Here is an 18270-nt window from a genome sequence, read left to right as displayed (position 1 = left end):
AATCAGGTCCTTTTAGTGTAATTCCTACTAAAATTACACCTAGGACAATTTTATGCCTTTGGTGCATGTGTGTTTCCTCTTGAGCTCAATGGGAGTCATATGCATCCAAGCTAAATTTAGCTCCTGCTTGTTACCAGGCACAAGAATCCTGAATATGGCTCACAGCCCAGTTCTCTCATGCTCATTTCTTAGGCTGTTAGTTTAGTTTGCTGTGCTTTCCTATCCCTGCTTTGGTGTGCTTCTTATTTCATAATAATGAGAAATTAAACCCAATTCACTTTCTGGCTTATGATCCTAGATGTAGTGAGATTTATTTGAAAGATTTTAATATCTTAAGGACAGATTATTTTAAAGAAGCAATTTGTTATTCATTAAAATAAAATGCTGACAGAACTGTAGGCAACGATGCGTCCATCCTCACCACAATTGACTGCTGGAATTCAATCACTTGTTTACAAATGTAATAAATCATCTATAGCATCAACAATAATCATAACCTAGAGTGACACTTTTTGACATTTAAGGTTAAACTTGAAGGATAAAGGAGGTTTCTTCAGTTAGTGTGTGCGCCTTTGAACAGCATTCTACATACCATTTCCAAATATATATTTTTTTAACCTTCTAGTGTTACATGAGCAGCATCTCCACTGAACAGATTCTGTGGCGTTACCATTTTAACCCGTGTTAAAAATGCTAAGTAGTCACTTCCTTGTAATTTTCATTTTAAATAATATTGTGGTTAGCTGATATGACTTGGGTATTAGAATCTATGTGGCAGACAATTAGCTTACCGTTAGGGCAAGATGGTAACTTGTCCTGTGCGCCTGCATGGGGAAGAAAGGAGGTTGTGTACGATACCACCTACTGCCTGTCTATGGGCTATCTAGACTGCCTGTGTATGGATAGTCAGTTCCATGGGGCTGCTATTTTATTTCTAACCATGTCAGGGGGTAAGAAGTGGGAGGAGTCTTAATTTTGCACCCCCTCCTCCCCCAAGTGTTCTGGCCAATGCAGATGAGCTGGCACTGGCAGGAGAAATATTCTGTGTTTGATAAAAGGATGGTATAGATGACTTCTCACTTGGAACAAGGGGGTTGGGATGTAGAACCAGGGAAAACTTGTTGTGATCTATGGGTCTCCAACCCGTCCAGATCCACAGGTTCCTAGGTCATCATGGTCCAGTCCTCCACCCAATCGCTTATTGGGATCAGCTAGAACCGGGACTTTTTGAAGTCCAGCTCAGAAGGAAAGCTCCATCCCTGGGCTCCAATTGGTGGAACACCAGAGGTCCTGACTGGCCTGCTCCCCCTACTTAAGCCAGAAGAGGAACAGGAAAGTCATCCATTCAACTGGACTCCGCACTGTTTCAGACTACTCACCCAGTGCTACTTGCTCCTGTCTCCTGATCCTGACCTCCTAGTTCCTTGACTCAACCTGATTTCTGGTATTTGACTCTTGGTTGCTTACCTCCTGGTTCTGAACCCTGGCTGATGTGGGGACCCAGACCACTACCCTATGCTAACTACTAGGCCTGGCCTCCTATGTCCCAGCCCTGACAGAACTGAGATTCTCCTATAGACTTTAAGGCCGGAAGAGACAAGTATGATAATCTAGCCTGACCTCCTGTACATCAGAGGCCACAGTGGACCTCACCCACTCTCTCCTGTAATGGACCCATAACCTCTGGCTGAGTTATTGAAGTCCTCTAATCTTGATTTAAAGGCTTCAAGTTACAAAGAATTCACATTTACTCTCGTTCAAACCAGCAAGTGACCAGTGCCTCCATCACTGCAGAGGAAGGCCGAAAACCCCAGGCTCTCTGCCAAATTGACCTGGGGAGTAATTCCTTCCTGACCCTAAATATGGCAATAGGATCCTGAGCATGTGGGAGAGACCCACCAGCCAGACATCTGGGAAAGAATTCTCTGTAGTAAAATCAGTGCTCTCCCCATCTAGTGTTCCATCTCTGTCTATTGGAGATATTTGCTAAAAGCAATCATGGATGGGCCATATGCCATTGGAAGCTCTTTGATCAAACCATTCCCTCCATAAACTTATCAAGCTCAGTTTTGAAACAAGTTAGGTTCTCCACCCCCCACCCCCGCACCCCCACCACACACACACTGCTCCCTTTGGGAGGCTGTTCCAGAACTTTACTCCTCCGATGGTTAGAAATCTTTGTCTAATTTCTAGCCTAAACTTGTTGATGGGCCAGTTTATATCCATTTTTCTTGTGCCAGCACTGGGCCTTAACTTAAATGACTCCTCTCTTTCCCTGCTGTTTTATCGCTCTGATGTATTTATAGTGAGCAAGACCAATCCTTAAGGAATTCTACCAGTGACCTCCCTCCAGCCTGACAGTTCACCTTTGAGTATGACCTGTTGTTGTCTCCCCTTTTATCAGTTCATTACCCACCTTTTGATTGTTGTATTAAACCCCATCCTCTCCAATTTAACTAGTGTCAGCCCCAGTGCTCCCCCCTCCCTCACGTAGCTAAGGCTCTGAGCCCTGGTGAATGTGCCCCCCCCCTGAAGCTGGGAGACAAGCCATGGGGAGTCTTGAGCCCCGGCACCCCCTGTGAGGCTGAAACTGGGAGCACAGCTGAAGCCCTGAGCCCCAGTGCTCCCTCCAGGTCTAAAGCTCTGAGCCCTGGTACTCCCGCAGGGCAAAGTCCTGAGCCCCCAGCCCGGAGCCCTAGCACCCTGAGGGTCAGAAGCCCCAACTCTGTCCCCCACCTGGAGCCCAGATGTCTTTCCCCCTCTCCCCCCCCTCCCCCATGCAGTCCTTACTGCCCGGTGTGGCTGAAGTCCATAATCTCTTCTTCAGAGTTACGGAACACTTCAGAGTTAGACAACCTTCATTCCTGAGGTGTCAGTAACTCTGAGGTTCTACTGTACTTTCTCTTTCAGAATTGCTCTCCCTGTACGAATGTCCAAAGACAGTCTCTCTTTCTGCCCCATACTTAAGAGAACAAAACCAAACAAATTTTCTATTATGACCCTTTCAGTTGGTTAAGGTAGTCTCTGACATCACATGCTAAACCTGTAATGTAGGCATTGAGGTACAGCCAGTAGATTTTAGGATTTGATGTTTTGCCCTCGGTAGACATTCCACTCTGTACTCTTAAGTCAATGCCAGACATGCCAGACTTGGTCCCATGGTTCAATTTCCAGGACATATAATAAAGGTTCAACATCATAGCCACTCACAACTTGGAATGTATGAAATGCTAAACTGATACCCTGAACTGGTGTATTTGTGTCATAGGCCTTATAGAAGCAGGAGTAACTGATAATTGTAATAGAAAATTTTAAATCCTAGTTCTAGAGTTGTTGTTTTATTGAAAATTAGATAATACTGAAGTTTTTGAAGTATAAGGTACTGGATTAGCTTTCAGGTGTTGCAAGTATAGACTTCAGTTGGCTGTTCAAGTACCCTAAGCCTTCAATTTTTGCTTAAAAGGAATTTTAGGATGGGGGGGAGGGGCGTTTAGAATATGCACTTACGAATGTTTCTGGATGAAGAAGTTGTACCATAAAGAGAGTAGATTTGGGTTTGGCCACAGTCTGCAAGTTCATTTGAATAAATTCATCCATAGTTGGTTATCTAGTGACCATGTCTAGGAAGTGTTTAACTTTTAGATTCATTTTGAAAAAAATTCCAACAGTTAAAGTGACTTAAATGTTAATCTAAGCTGCTCAAAATTAGTAAGTGGTTATACTTTGGAGATTTACCAATGGTAGACAGTCCTTTCGGCATCCCATCTTTGAAAGCTGCCATCCTCCTGTGCTGCAGAGGAACTGAGTAGCTCACTTATTCAAAAACTCCATTTGAATTTTGGCACTATACCAAGCTACCTGATTGCCTTTTCCCATTTTTGTACACTGTTCCCTAAGATAGGATGTTGTCTGATCTCCTGTGGGAACTGTAATGATGCTGGTTCTGGCGGGACCCAACTGAGAATGCCAATTCAGGACAAATTGCTTAAAGCAGGGCAGTTACAGCCCAAGGCTGGGGTTTCTGTGCACAGCAAGGCAAACCAAACCAGCCAAACAGAGAAGACTTTGGTTTCACCCCACTGGCTAACCACAAGTCACACAAGCAATTCCCTTAGACACTCCAGTTTCCCACTATCACCACCAGTGCCACTCGTTATAGGGACAAATGGTTATGGAAATCAATACCCCAGTAAAAGAAAAAAGGTTCTCTCGATCCCAAAGGACCAAGTCCCGGACCCAGGTCAATATACAAATCAGATCTTACCCACAAATCACGCCAATCCTTTAGAATCTAAAATCTAAAGGTTTATTCATAAAAGGAAAGAAAAGGTTTATTCATAAAAGGAAATTCAAAAAAGGAAAGAAAGCTAGAACTGGTTAAATGGAATCAATTACATACAGTAATGGCAAAGTTCTTGGTTCAGGCTTGCGGCAGTGATAGAATAAACTGCAGGTTCAAATCAAGTCTCTGGAGTACATCCACGGCTGGGATGGGTTATCAGTCCTTGGTTCAAAGCTTCAGTGAGGCAAAGTTCCTCCAGAGGTAGGAAGCAGGAATGAAGACAAGATGGAGGAGCTGCAGCAGCTTTTTATAGTCTCTTGCCATGTGGTCTTTCTTTCTTTGTTCCAAAGACAAGCTGTCCATCACATGGCCTGGAAAAACCTCAGAGTTATGTCCATAGGCAGGTCCCTGCATGCCTTGCTGAGTTGCAAGGCGTGTCTGCCTTCTCTCAATGGGTCAATTGTATAGCTGATGGCCCTTTAATGGGCCATCAAGCAGGCTAGGCAGGGCTGACACCAACTTGTCTGGGGTGTCACCCAGAAGCATAGCATAAGTTTGAAATACAGACAGTATAGAGTGAATACTTGTATCTTTAAATACAAAAATGATACATGCAAACAGATAGCATAATCATAACCAGCAAACCATAACCTCATTTTAGACACCTTATTTGACCCCTTTATACAAGATTTGGTGCCACTACAGGACCTTGGTTGCAACAATGTTGTATACGGTCCCAGTTCAAGTCAATAACGTCACAGGAACGAAGTGTCTTTGCTATAAATCAGGTTAGAATGGACAAAGAGCAATTTGATGCTTCAGTGCTCTGCCATGTGGGGGTGTTTTGGCGCTTCTGTAAAATGTAACCAGTTCCAAAAATGTCAAATTACAGCTGTTCATTTATAAAACTTCCAGGAAGAGAGGTGAACACCTTAACAAGCGGATCATCGGTTTCTTTCCATGCCATGTAAAACTCAAGCATTTTCTATCTAGGTCCCTTGCCCTCCACCTTTAATGCTAAATAGGTATAAATAGTAGAAGATGAAGAAAGTACAGTGTTTGGGGAAGGATTATTAATGTTTTTTAAATAAACTCAGTTAAGTGTTGACAATGGTAAGTTGTCGCCTTTTGAAAGTCATGATCTAAAGTGTGCAGATGAGGTTGCATATTTAGTGTTGGTTTAGCTCAATTGAATGAGAATTGTACCCCTATATTCTCAAATCCCCCGGGCCATTGGCATGGAAAATCTAATTAGAGATTCTCACTGGAACCATGCTTAAGAGCATTACCTCTGACTTGGTCATATTTACAAAAAAAACAGACATAGTGCTTTGAGCCCCCAAGATTTCTTTAAGATATTGAAAGAATGCTTCTATTTCACTGAGATAAAGCAAAACTGTCATCTGCAAAAAGAGCAGGGTTTGTTTGTTTTTTTGTCATAGACTGTGATTCTCCAGTCTCTGCTCCATCTCTGATTGCTGTTGCAAGCAGTTCAATGGATTCATAGAGCAAATAGAAAAGGTGATAAAAGAATACTTTTACCCCATGCGTCAATTTAGGAAGAAAGTCTGATCACAAACCATTTTAAAAGAAGTAAAGGATATGTGGAATTGTGGAGTAGTTGGATGGAGTTTGTGACTGAAGGTCTGAAATTTTAATTTCCTCAGCACCCTCTCTGCAGCTAATGCTAGAAGAAAGCCTCTTGTATTCGTTTATTTAATGTGAAACTGATGATGTTCACTGAATATCATAATTTTTGGCTTTCCCTTGAATACAACCAGACTGGTCAGTGTTGGAAAGAACTTATCAGGCTGAAGAGGAGCCAGTTTGCCAAGGTTTTTTGGGCAGTATTTTATTGTGCAGACTGATGATACTGGTCAGCAGATCTACATTCTCTAGGACTTTTATCTTTTTGTTGGAGTATGGCTATGCTGGTGTCCAAACAGGAATTCAGCAGTTAGCCCCATTCAAAGGAGTGACAAAATTATAGCAAGTATTTGATGGGCTAGAAGCTGCTGGGAGGAAAAAAAAACTTACAGAACTTGCTGCCAAATCCACATAACCCTGAAGATTTGCCATTTGGAAAGTTCTTTGTAGCATTTTGTATTTTCAGTTCATTTCTGTTTCAAATTACTCTTTCTTTAGTAAGATGTGGGGGGTTGAGGCTTCAAAAAACTATTGTGGTTATGGGAGCTCCTGCGGCCAGGTCTACACCACACATTTATATCAGTATATCTATATTGCTCAAGGGTGTGAAATATCCACACCCTTGAGCGATGTGGTTCCACCAGCCTAACCCCTGACGTAGACAGCGCTATGTCAGTGGGGGAGCTTTTCCCATTGGCACAGGTACTGCCTCTCGCAGAGGTGGATTAAGTGTGCCAACGGGAAAGGCTGCACTGATACAGCATTTTAAGTGTAGACCTGCCCTGAGTCTGCAAGTTTTGGCTTTGGCCGATCTTTTGTCAGAGCTTAAAACAAAGAAGTGTTGGTTTGTTTTACTTTCTATGGTTACTTTTTAATGATTTTTTTTTAAATTTCTTCCATAACAGTTAAGGATGTATTGAGTGGGGCATTGGTTTGAAAGCATTCAGCTTCCTTTATTTCCAAATTAAAGTGGGGGAGGAAAGTGTGTAGGGTGCATATGAGAGCACTGTTTGTGGCATAGAAGCAATGCTGGCAAATTGCCCCATAATTTCTTATAAATCAGCTTTTGTTTCTCAGGCAGCACCAGTACGTAGTTGTTTGAAGACATTTTAGGGGTTCTCCCCCTGAACAACAATTGCTCTTGGTATTTATCATATATTTAGATAATGGTCTCCATTTTATGTATGTCTAAGAGGCCTGACCAGTACTTTAATGAATTTGAAATTTAATGAGTGCTGGCTCAGGCAAAGCCTGTGCAAATACTGCTCTATTGCTATTTATTTCAGGTACGCTATGTTCACTGATTGAACAAAATATATTTCTTTAGTGTATTATAGAAGAATCTTCATCTGCGTTTCTGGTCTCTGATTCTAAGCAGATATAAACTGATGTGTGATTTTGAAATAGATATCACCTGATACCTGTCAAAGAAGTGAAGACACTACGGCAAAGATCTTTAGCCAAAATCCAATTAATCTAATGGAGGGATCATGAAGTTTGGAATGGGAAGTAAGGAGTGATGATTTTTAAAATAAATCTTTCATCAAAAGCACTTCAAGTTGTTGATCTTTTTTGCTAGATCTACTTTGATTGGAAGTTTTAAGCACACTTGAAAAAAAAACCCAAAGAAGCTTTAAATTAAAGATATGCCTACCTACAGACATCTTTCAGCAGTAAAAGCCAAATTCTGACTTTTTTTTTTTTTGTGCCAAAAGTCTATGCTTCTCAAATAATAGTGGAATTCAGTGCACATTTATGCCTTTTTCTCTGAGTTGTAGGTACTATAAACTATAACATATGTGGAACCCACTGAATATGGAGCCTACCAATATAGTTTCTTCCTCCAGGAATGATTGTTATAACCCTCTGAATCTTTGAGACCTGTTGACTGACAGCTTCTTTTCCAGTTCATGACCTCTTTCCCAAGACTCCTGCTTTTCATCTCTGCCTTGATTTATTCGCTTATGCCAGCTCTAAGCTCAAAAAAATATTCTCATATAATGTCAAATTCTCTGGCTCAAGTAATACCAGAACAAGTTCTGGACGCTGAACTTGGGATAGGTTTGCTTTGTGGGGAGGAGTAGGTTGTGGGGTGTGTTAGATACCATAGTGATGAATGTGGTGTAAGTGCCAAGACAGAGAAGTAGGTAGAGTTTTCCTTTGGGGGGGGGCCCCTCTAAACTGAAGTCCATTTTGTCCTCCCCAACAGGCCCATATATGGGTGAGGAACAGAAGCATGACTGCAAATACATGGATCAACAAAACAAAACTGTTCTCTGAGTGGGAAAGGCACTGGCTGCAATAAGACTGCTGTTGTCATGGGCTGTCTGGCAGGGAGTACTTTGTCCCATTGAACCTACAGAATATCTTTTTACATCTATTTGGGTTTTGTGCAGGAAGCAGGATTTGGCCTATGGTGAGTTTGTACATATTTTGATGCCACCCAATATGGCTAGGGTATTACGCTCTTTTTATCCTGCCTCATCAGATGTAAAAGGAGTTGGCATTTTGCTTGTTTTACTGCTTACTAAGATTCAGGAATAACTGCATGTCGAAGACTGTACCCAAGTATAATCATAATAGGTCACAGTGTGGGTTTTGGTCATCTGCTTTGTCATAAGGTAACTTGAAATTGGGCCTTATATATTCAATTGAATTCAAAATGAAAATTTGATTTGATACAAACTGAGGACCTATGGTACCCAAACAAAAAAAAAATGACTTTCAGATGCTAGGTATCAATATATGAATGCACAAATATCACCTTCCCCTTTTTATGCTGTGATCGTATATACAAAACATGACTTAGTCCCATAGACTCAGAATGTACTGTGAGGCTGTGAGACTGAGCACTAAGCTTTGTGATGTTAATTTATACCACTAATTAATAATGTTCATGTATAACTAATATATACCAACTGCATGTCTCTTTTGATTATTTGTTCTTCAAGCTATTTGATTCCTAGCCAGGGATCAGATCCCATGGGTACCATTAAGCATATGTTAAAACAAAATGCTATCATGGTGGGGGTGGGGGGTGAGAGAAATTTCCCAGACATGGTAGGGTAGACTTTAAAAAATGTTTTAATTTCATGCACAAAACCTGAATTTGCTTGTTGGCATAGATTAATTCTGCATGAGTGTTCATTTGAGGTAAAGTTCTACTCTTAAAACGTGCACATTTTTGATGCCCTTTCCACAAAAGAGGGAAGATGAGAACAGTGTATCTGCGGGCGATCTTAACTGCATTTCCATGTCTTCAGAGATTAGGATTTCTTATAAGTTTAACCATAATTGTGAATTTCCTGGGTTGCCAACTTTTTTTAATACTTCCACTCTTTTTGAAAGAGTCTCCTATGGCACAAAACCTTAACTCACCTTCACAGAGATTTTGTCTGGAAATTACACTAGAGCTGGCCAAAATTTTTTGTCTGTACAATTTTTTTCACTGAAAAATGTTAATTCAGGTCAACCAAAACTTTTCATGAATTTGTGTCAATTGTGGAAAATTGTTTTGATGGGGAACAAAAAAATCAGAAATGACTGATTTGTTTTGGCACTGAGAACAAAACATTTCTGATTTTTGGTCAGGCTATATTCACAGTGGGATTTAGCTGACATTAACAAAATCGAAGAAGAGGCGCTGATAGTGGTTACAGTACCACCAACCCACCCCCGCCTTTAGCCATTAGCCCAGTGTTTGGAGCACTCACCAGGGATGTGAGGAAACCAAAGACCAAATCTTGAAGACCAAATCTTGGTCTTCCCATTCCCAGGCAAGTACCCAAAACCACCAAGCTACAGGCTATTCTGAAGTGGGGGTCTCTGTCATGTTGTTGCTGTTCTACTCTGTATAAATACTTAAATATTCATTGGAGTCGGAGCTTGGGTCTCCCACATCCTAGCTGAGTGCTCTAACCACCAGAGTCTGTAGTAATTCTCTCTTTTTCTGGTCCAGTGACTATTCAAGTATTTTATATGAGGTAGATCAGTTTCAACAACCTTTAATGTCCTTAGCTTTGATTTAAAAGGTTGACAATGCCTCCAGGAAATGTTTAGTTCAACCTCCAAAATTGTCTTTTGGGAATTTTTTTCAATTTCACCAAAATATTGTTTTAGTTTGACCTGAACAGAATTATTTTCCTACTTTGAACTGCCAGCAAAATAAAGTATCCAATGTAGTTGTAATCTTGTTGGTCCCAGGACATTAGAGAGACAAGGTGGGTGAGATAATATCTTTTATTGGCCCAACTTCTCTTTGCTGAGAGTCTTGTCTCAAAAACTTCTCTCTCACCAACAGAAGCTGGTCCAATAAAAGTTATTACCTCACCAATCTTGTCACAGCAAACCAAAATTCACACAGCTCTATGGAGGATCAATATATGATAACATTAACTGTGCAAAATGTAATACATGAAGGCTGAAGACAATCTCAATCTCCCTGCCCCACCCACCATTGCCTTCAAGTTATTTGCCTGCACATTTAGGAGTCAAGAATAACGCAGCATAGAAGGCGAGGAGCTCATTTGCACGTGCTAGTTATGCTGCTAATATATTCCAGCCTTGCAGAGTTCTACTTGTCCACTTTGCTGGGGTGAGTTATGTTTATAGTAAAAAGTATGTTGTGTCTATAAATTGTTGAGATGAGTAAAACTTTTTTTTTTTTTTTTTTTTCCCACATGTTAAATGATGGGCTGACATTCTCAGGACAATTTTGCAAGGGTGACTTTACTTATGTGTGTATATAGCAGGGGTGGGCAAACTTTTTGGCCCAAGGGCCACATCGGGGTTACGCAACTGTATGGAGGGCCGCGTAGAGAAGGCTGTGCCTCCCCAAACTGCCTGGCCCTGCCCCCCTCGGAACTCCTGACCCATCCAACCCCCCCTGCTCTTTGACCCCTGACCGCCCCCTCCCAGGACCCCACGCCCCTAACTGTCCCCTGGGATCCCACCCCCTAGCCAACCCCCCTCCCTCCCGGCTCCCTGTCCCCTGACTGCCATGACCCCTATCCACACAACCCCCCCCGGGACCCCACCATCTATCCAACTCCCCCGGCTCCCAGTTCCCTGACTGCCTCCACCCATCCAACCGCCCCCTGCTCCCTGACTGCCCCTCGGGACCCCCTGCCCCTTATCCAGCCTCCCGACCCCTTACCATGCTGGAGCCAGCCATGCCGCCACACTGCCTGACAAGAGCAGTGGGCCAGAGCGCTGCCCACACGGCGGCGTGACTGCGTGGGAAGGGGGGACAGCGGGGGAGGGGCCGGGGGCTAGCCTCCACAGCCGGGAGCTCAGGGGCCGGGCAGGATGGTCCCGCAGGCCATAGTTTGTCCACCTCTGGTATATACACATACTCTTTTTTCCCCCCTTTATCTCACCTGTTTTTTACTGTTGCAAATCCATTCATTTCTATTATTTTATATATTATTTGGATTACATTATTACTTAGTCCTCAGCTGCCACTGGAGTGCCATTGTGTTATGCTCTGTATAAACAAATACAGTACAAAAATGGATCAGTTGTGTTCTGATCATATTTATCCAAATAGCCTGGGGGACATCTGAAAGTTTCAGAGAGCTGGGCACTGGCTAAATGGAAGTGCTATTAACTAACATAGGGGAGGGACTAGGGGTGGCAGAATGAAAGTAGTCCTATTCCCATTTTATAGATAGAGGACTCAAGAAGCAAGAGATGACATACATTTCCTGCATGACCTTGGGAAAGTTATGGCCGTCAAGATTTTAACCCAGATCTCCTCAATCCCAGTTCAGTGCCTTAATCCTAATACCATGCTTAGTCTCTGACCACAGATTTACATCAGTGTAAGCAGAAAGGAAATCAGGTCCAAAATGTCTTACATTCTGATATTGGATAACTAAATACGTTGCCCCGACTTTAAAAGATAAGGGCATCTGGGGCACCCTGAATGTTAGGAGGGGAAATATGAAATGCAGGGAATTGAGTGCTTGTAATATACTCATCCCATCAATTAAATATATTTTTAAAGGAATTGTTGCACAAAATGTGGGAGAAACCGTTAATAACAGCTAGTCTAATTTAAAACAATGTTTTATTTTCAGCCTTGAGTGGTTTTTCAGAAGGAGTTGCTCTTCGCTTCACTGCATTCCTTTACGTATCATGTAAATGCCCAAATTCAGATTCTCTACCAGGGTTTGTTCTGAGAAAATAAGAATGAGGACATGGAGGTAGTGCTGGAAACACTGAACTAGGTGCTTCAGTTTGCTGTATGTTTTCCTGTTCAGGAACAGAATGAACGTTTTGCACCCCAAGGGTATGCTTACACTGTAGTTGGAGAATAACAGTGAACACTGGGCAGCACAGACTATGGTATGGGTTGAGTACACAAGTTCATGCCTTGAGTTCCAGGCAGCCTTATAGAGCCTGCACTGAAACTCATCCTGTATGTGTCTTCACTGCTATTTTTAGCCATGCTAGTTAGATTAAAACGAGCAGTAGAGTGCAACTAAATCTCATTACCTTGTAGTCTTACCCAAAGTTGATGACTGGTTGTCTATTCCTAATTATTTAGAATAGTGAAAATGCTGACTGGAAGGATTCCTGTCTCCATACAGCTGCCTTATGCTGCCCTAATCATACACTTAATATTCTTAAGCATGTGTAGTATTGGCTAGATGGCTGATGACTCTTAATTTCTTGTTTATGGTAAATGCAACTGTACAGAAGTTGCTGGGAGGAAGCTTTTTTGTGTGACTAGTTATGTGAATTTAAATGCTCAGTAACTGTATTTAACAGCTGTGGGTGTGGAAGTTTGGGGGGGGGTGTGTGCACGCGCCAGGTGTTTGTGGAGATAAAACTTCATTTAACAACCTGTCAGCTGACGATGGAACGCTTCAAATGCTCTGCAGCTCTAAATTGATTACTCTTCTAATAAACAGGGTGATATTTATTTCAATTCAGGTGTATTCCCCTTTTATTAACTCTAGTTGTTTACATAGAAAACTTAGCATTTCTATCCAATTACTAAGACATCCATGTCATTTTATGTGAAGCTCTGTTCAAAAAGTGATAACTTTTCAAGGCAGTATGTGCTCTCCAGCAAATTGCTTGCAAGTGTATATTTAAAATCTAAATGTATTTTTAAGCCACCATATAACAGTGACTGTTGAGGAAAAACGGACTCTTTTCTGTTTACAGCTCTCCATGAATAATATTCATTGATTCATTTTTGCTTTGTAAAAGCTATTATTTCCCATTTCTCTGATATTTAATAACACTCGTAGTTGTGTAAGGCTGAAGGTCTGGCTTGTCTATATACAAACCGTTGACTCTTTGGAAGCTCTTTGAAAGAAGCGCTGCCGGGGAACTTCATTAAATTTTAATTGCCAGGAGTACTGAAACATTACCTTGATTACTGAGAAGTTTGTTTTTTACTACTCAATGAGAAACACTGGACCAATTTTCCAGATCAATGTGGTACTTCATGTGGTTGGAGTTATTCAGTTATTTGCAGGTCCACATCTCATTTAAATCTTAGGATGTTTCTAAATTTGGTGTACCAGAGGGTTGTATAATCTACTTACAGGTGCAACTGCAAAACAAATTGCTAAAGCATTCTCATTAGAATGATTTACCATTACTTTTACACTCTTTCATAGGAAAGACATTTTCATTAATGTTGTTTTGTTGGTGTTGTCAAATTGAAAATCCAATTATTTAAAAGAAATGGCCAAACTAAAAAATCATAGTTCTGTTTATGTCCAGCTGGTTCTAGTGCCAGTGCACAGAGAAGGCAGAGCCATGTTTCCTTTTCTTTCTTGCTTCTCTGTTTATCAGAATAACAGTAAGGTCTGAAACTTGATCTTGGAGGGGAAAACCTGCTGTGATGATTTTATTCAGCCACCCAGGTGGGCTAAAGGGGCCTTATTCTCTTTTAACCTTACCAATGGCATGAAAATGCCCAATTAAAAAGATGAATACGTTATTGTATCTGCAAGCATGCTTGTACCATAAAGGTTTCAATACTAACTAAGCTATCTTAGATGAGGGGAAAGCAAGTAAACTATGCTCTTATTCTTTGAATAAGCATCTTTTTTTTTTTTTTTCCCTTTGGATAAACGACGCTTCACTTCCTTTCAACTAGAAAATGAAGCATCAATACTGTATTTTTTTTACATTTGAGTAGTTTAAATTTTAAAAAGATACATGAAAAGCTTTTTCCCCCTCTTCCAAGAGGCCCTGTGAGGTCTGTAAGTGTGTAATTATTCACTTTTTACTTTTGCCATCTATAAAAAGAGGCCTGAGAGTCTCTCTCACTTGTTCACAAGCCATATAAGTAGTCAATAATAACACTGACCTTAGAGTTTGAAAGTTCTGGCTCCCACTGTTTGGTGGTCTTGTGATAAGGCTATTGGATCATAGCCTGTCTTTCCTGTGGAAACCGAGGGCTACCTTGAATGCAATATTGAATATGGAAAATGCCATTAGTAAAGTGATATTTCTCTATATGACGCCTTGAGAAAGTATAGCTGGCTGTAGGTAATAGTTGATGCAGCTTAGAAAGGTTACTTAAATATGGTGAGATACAGTCTTGCCACTTTTTGGTTAAGTTCAGTTAAGCAAACCTTAAATTGCCTAAATATATTGTATCGGAATGTCATTCTGTTTGGCTTGGCAAAAGGCAGTTATGCCATGTTGGTCCTCTCGCTCCTAGTATCTACAGAGAGAATACTAGGGGGACTGATCCAAAGCCCATTGTAGAGTCTTTCCACAGACTTCAATGAGTTTTGGAATAGGCCCCAAATGAAACTGTGAAAATAAACCAAAAAATACCTACTGCAAAATCTTTTCAGCATATGTCTAAGCCATGAATGAATTGTCCTTTTTGAAATAATCCAAACGTTCTGCAAATAACTTTTTGATAAAAAGTTTAAAATATAATTGGCATTTATGGTTTGAAATAAAACTGGATCCAAATCAAACGTTTTACTGGATTTCTCACTCCTAAAGTATTGTCTGGCTATGCCGAAAGAATGACAGTAGACATTAGATATGGATTTAATCAGGTTGCAACTTTATTATTAGATGTCTGGGATAAAATGTGCAGTGCAGCTGAAAACCCCTACAAATTACCATGGGGGAGGAGTGAGTACTTTTTTTAGCCTTCCCCCCCAACTTTTCGTTCATGTCCTTCCAGCAGATCCACTGCCGGGACCCTCCAATTCCAGCCATTTCTGGGTGTGGGGGGGAGAGAAAGGGCTTCCACCAGCTCCCCGCCCCCCCTTTTCATCTGGGTCCCTCCAGCAATTCTCTTGCTGGGACCTTAATGACCACCCCTGCTCATAGGAGGGTTTAAGGTGGACTGTAATGATGGGGGATTGGCTCCCTGCTGTACCAATCAGAGGAATCCCCAACTGCTCCCAGCTTCCTCTGTTACCAAGCACCTCTCCTTAATTCCTTTTCCAAGCCATTTATCCGTTGTTTCGTGTCTTAATTTATGGAGTACCTGCACTGAACATCTGTCACAAGGAGGCACCAGCCATTAGCTTGGCTACCGCCTTCTCCCCACCCCCAGCCGGGTTCCCAGACATCTTGCAAGGCCTTTTTTTGAGAGCCAAAAATATGGCAGCACCTGAGTCTGACAGGTTCACCCCATCCTCCTGAGATAACTGTGATGCCCCATGGAATATGCTAGGATGTGAAATTACTGTGTCCCCCCGCCCCACAAGGGCAACAAGAATTTGGCCACTTCCCTGTCCACATACTTCCTGGTTCTGTCCACCCTGGTAGGGTTCATGGCTCCCCGCTAGACCCTGCACTGAAGCATATTCGACCAGACAATGATAATGTCTGGAAAAATTGCCAGGATCTGGATCAGGTCCCTCCTAGTTCAAAGCATTAACTCCACCCCTTTAAGTGTTTCCAGATCATTTTCTCCCAGGTGTATCACCAATATATCCAGTGGCTGCTGACGTGCCCGCACAGCATACAACAGCAGTATCAGTTGATTCCATAACATGCCCCTCCGTGCCTGCCAACCGAGTAATGCTTCGCCACCAAATACCAGCTAGGAGCCCTCAGGCAATGTGGATGGATGCCTATGCACCCACAACACAATACTGTGCCCACAGATCCACACCCTCACATGCATAGCCAGCTGTCCCATAACTGAAATGAGAACTCAACCGATTAATGTTGATTTTCCACCTGTGATCTTACATACGTTCTGTATGCATTAGACCGCCAGTGCCCGATTGCCTGAGTAGCCTCTGCTTGCATACCTATCTGCGCTGCTGCCATAGCCACCCCTATTCTGAATGAGTGGTAACCAAATTCATGGGCGAGCAGCCCCAACCTCGTTAGCCCCCATCTCAACGTGGTAATCAACTGATTTGCCATAAGGGGACTCCCATCTCCGTGTGCAAAAGGAGGGCTTTCTGCCTTCCACCATATTGCCATGAAGGTCCTCAATGCCCAAATGGTGCAGACCCTGGGCTCACCACCCTCCCATAGGGTAACGAATGCACCCCGGCCAACTTGATCAGTCTTTGACCTTCGCAGTTGTAATATCACTGCATGCTTGTGCCAGCTTATGTCACAAAATTCCAAAGCCTTTGCTGTAGAATCCTTCATGGACCCAGGCACTAGATCACTGATCCTGAAAGCACCAAAAAATGCTGTCCAGAATACTGCCCTGAATAGGGACACCTCCTGTGCATGATTATAGATGATACCGAGGATGTGAAAGAGGTTCCTGAGCATGGAAACCCTGATGGGACGACGGGAATCCTCCCTGAGTCCACTGGTACATGACCATCCCACCAAAAACCTTTGTACTGAGAAACCCCCGCAAGAATCTGGGTAGCCATTTAGCCAGGGCTGGCTCCAGCTTTTTTTGCCACCCCAAGCCACGAAAAAACCCCAAAAACGAAAAAAAACCAAAATGGTTGAGCTGCTGCCGAAGTGCCGCCGAAGTGGAACGGAGGGAATGAAGGACCCGCCGCCAAATTGCCACCGAAGACCCGGATGTGCCACTTCAATAACTGACGGAGTGCCGCCCCTTTCTATTGGCTGCCCCAAGCACCTGCTTCCTTCGCTGCATTTAGCCTACTGACAAATGTAATGGCTGAAAGGCGATTAGAAATTGTGGAGGACGCCAGTTGCCGGATTGGCAATGACCGCATGTACTGCAGCACCTGTTCCTCTGTAATGGGCCACATTGCTGACTGGCCTTCCTGCTCCTGAAATTGTATGAATTCATTAAAACTTTTCTCATAGCTGTGCCATGTACGTGGTGCCACTGATGTCTGGACCACACTGACAACTGTCCTATTCCAAGGTTCCCTACTGTGAACAGCATTTGTCTGGGCTTGTGGATGGCGCTTCCTGCCCTGTGCGTCTACCGTTGCTCCTGAAATCACCTGAGCAGGATGTCCTGAATTTTTGTTCTGCTTTGTACAGCCTGTAGTGCTGTGGAAACAACCTCATACACAATACATTTAATTAATCGTATCAGCTCCAGGCTAACTGGCCCCAGCATCAGACGCCGCTAGCTCAGCTGGGTGAGCGAGAGCTGCACCTGGAGCCTCCACTTCCCCAAGCCTGATAGGCCGTCTGTGACAATCCAATGCACTTGGGTGAGCAAATGCTGCGCCTGGTGCCCCCATTTCCCCAAGCCTGATAGGCTGACTTTGATACTCGGGTGCACTACCCCAAGGTCCCCCAGCCACTTGCCCTTGCTATATGGACTCTGCCTCTGGCTTGCCCTGGGGCCAACCAACTGCACTGGGTCCACCCTGTGTGTGACTTGATTGCTTTCTGGGTTCCTGTGGTAACAAAACTAACTGGCGGGGTGGGGTGATGCAAATTCCCCCCCCATCCTGTTGTGTTCTGGCTACAGCAGGGAAAAACTGCACCATGATTCCCTAAACATTCATATATACTGCAACCGCTATGGGAGCGGCCCACTGCCCCCCTCCTTTTCCTTCTTGTACCTATACCCCCTCTAATGAACTCTACCTCCCTTTGTGAATCTGTTCTCCTATTGCTACCCTGTTCCACTGGTGCCACAGGAAAAGGAGAATTAAGCCTTCCCTTTTGTGCAACCCTTGCTCTCCCCTTTTGTGTCCCCCTGGAGCCATGCTGAGACTGTTTACCAGCTCCTGCCCCTTATGCCTCCTAGACTGAAACTGGGAATGGCTTTTAGCCCCCTATCCACTTCCTATTCCCCAGTCCAGCCCAACCACTGCTTTCCGAGAGAGTGGGAGGTTTCTTCCCCCCCCCCCCCCACTGTATGGGCTATATGCAAAATTGTGTTGGTTTTAGTGCCCTCTTTCCCCTCCTGTAGCGATTTGTGGGGGGAG

The 18270-nt window shown here is 43.0% G+C and overlaps 1 protein-coding gene across 2 annotated transcripts in view; it reads left to right on the top strand.

The window, feature by feature from the left end:
* The window catches only part of MARCHF1 (membrane associated ring-CH-type finger 1), a 462352-nt gene that overhangs the window by 52136 nt on the left and 391946 nt on the right, over window positions 1–18270 (top strand). The window lies entirely within an intron of this gene.

This window comes from Chelonia mydas, chromosome 4 (genome assembly GCF_015237465.2).
Source record: "Chelonia mydas isolate rCheMyd1 chromosome 4, rCheMyd1.pri.v2, whole genome shotgun sequence".
Lineage (NCBI taxonomy): Eukaryota > Metazoa > Chordata > Testudines > Cheloniidae > Chelonia > Chelonia mydas.
The sequence above is the reverse complement of the archived record's forward strand: the minus strand, read 5'-3'. Positions and strand labels throughout refer to the sequence as shown.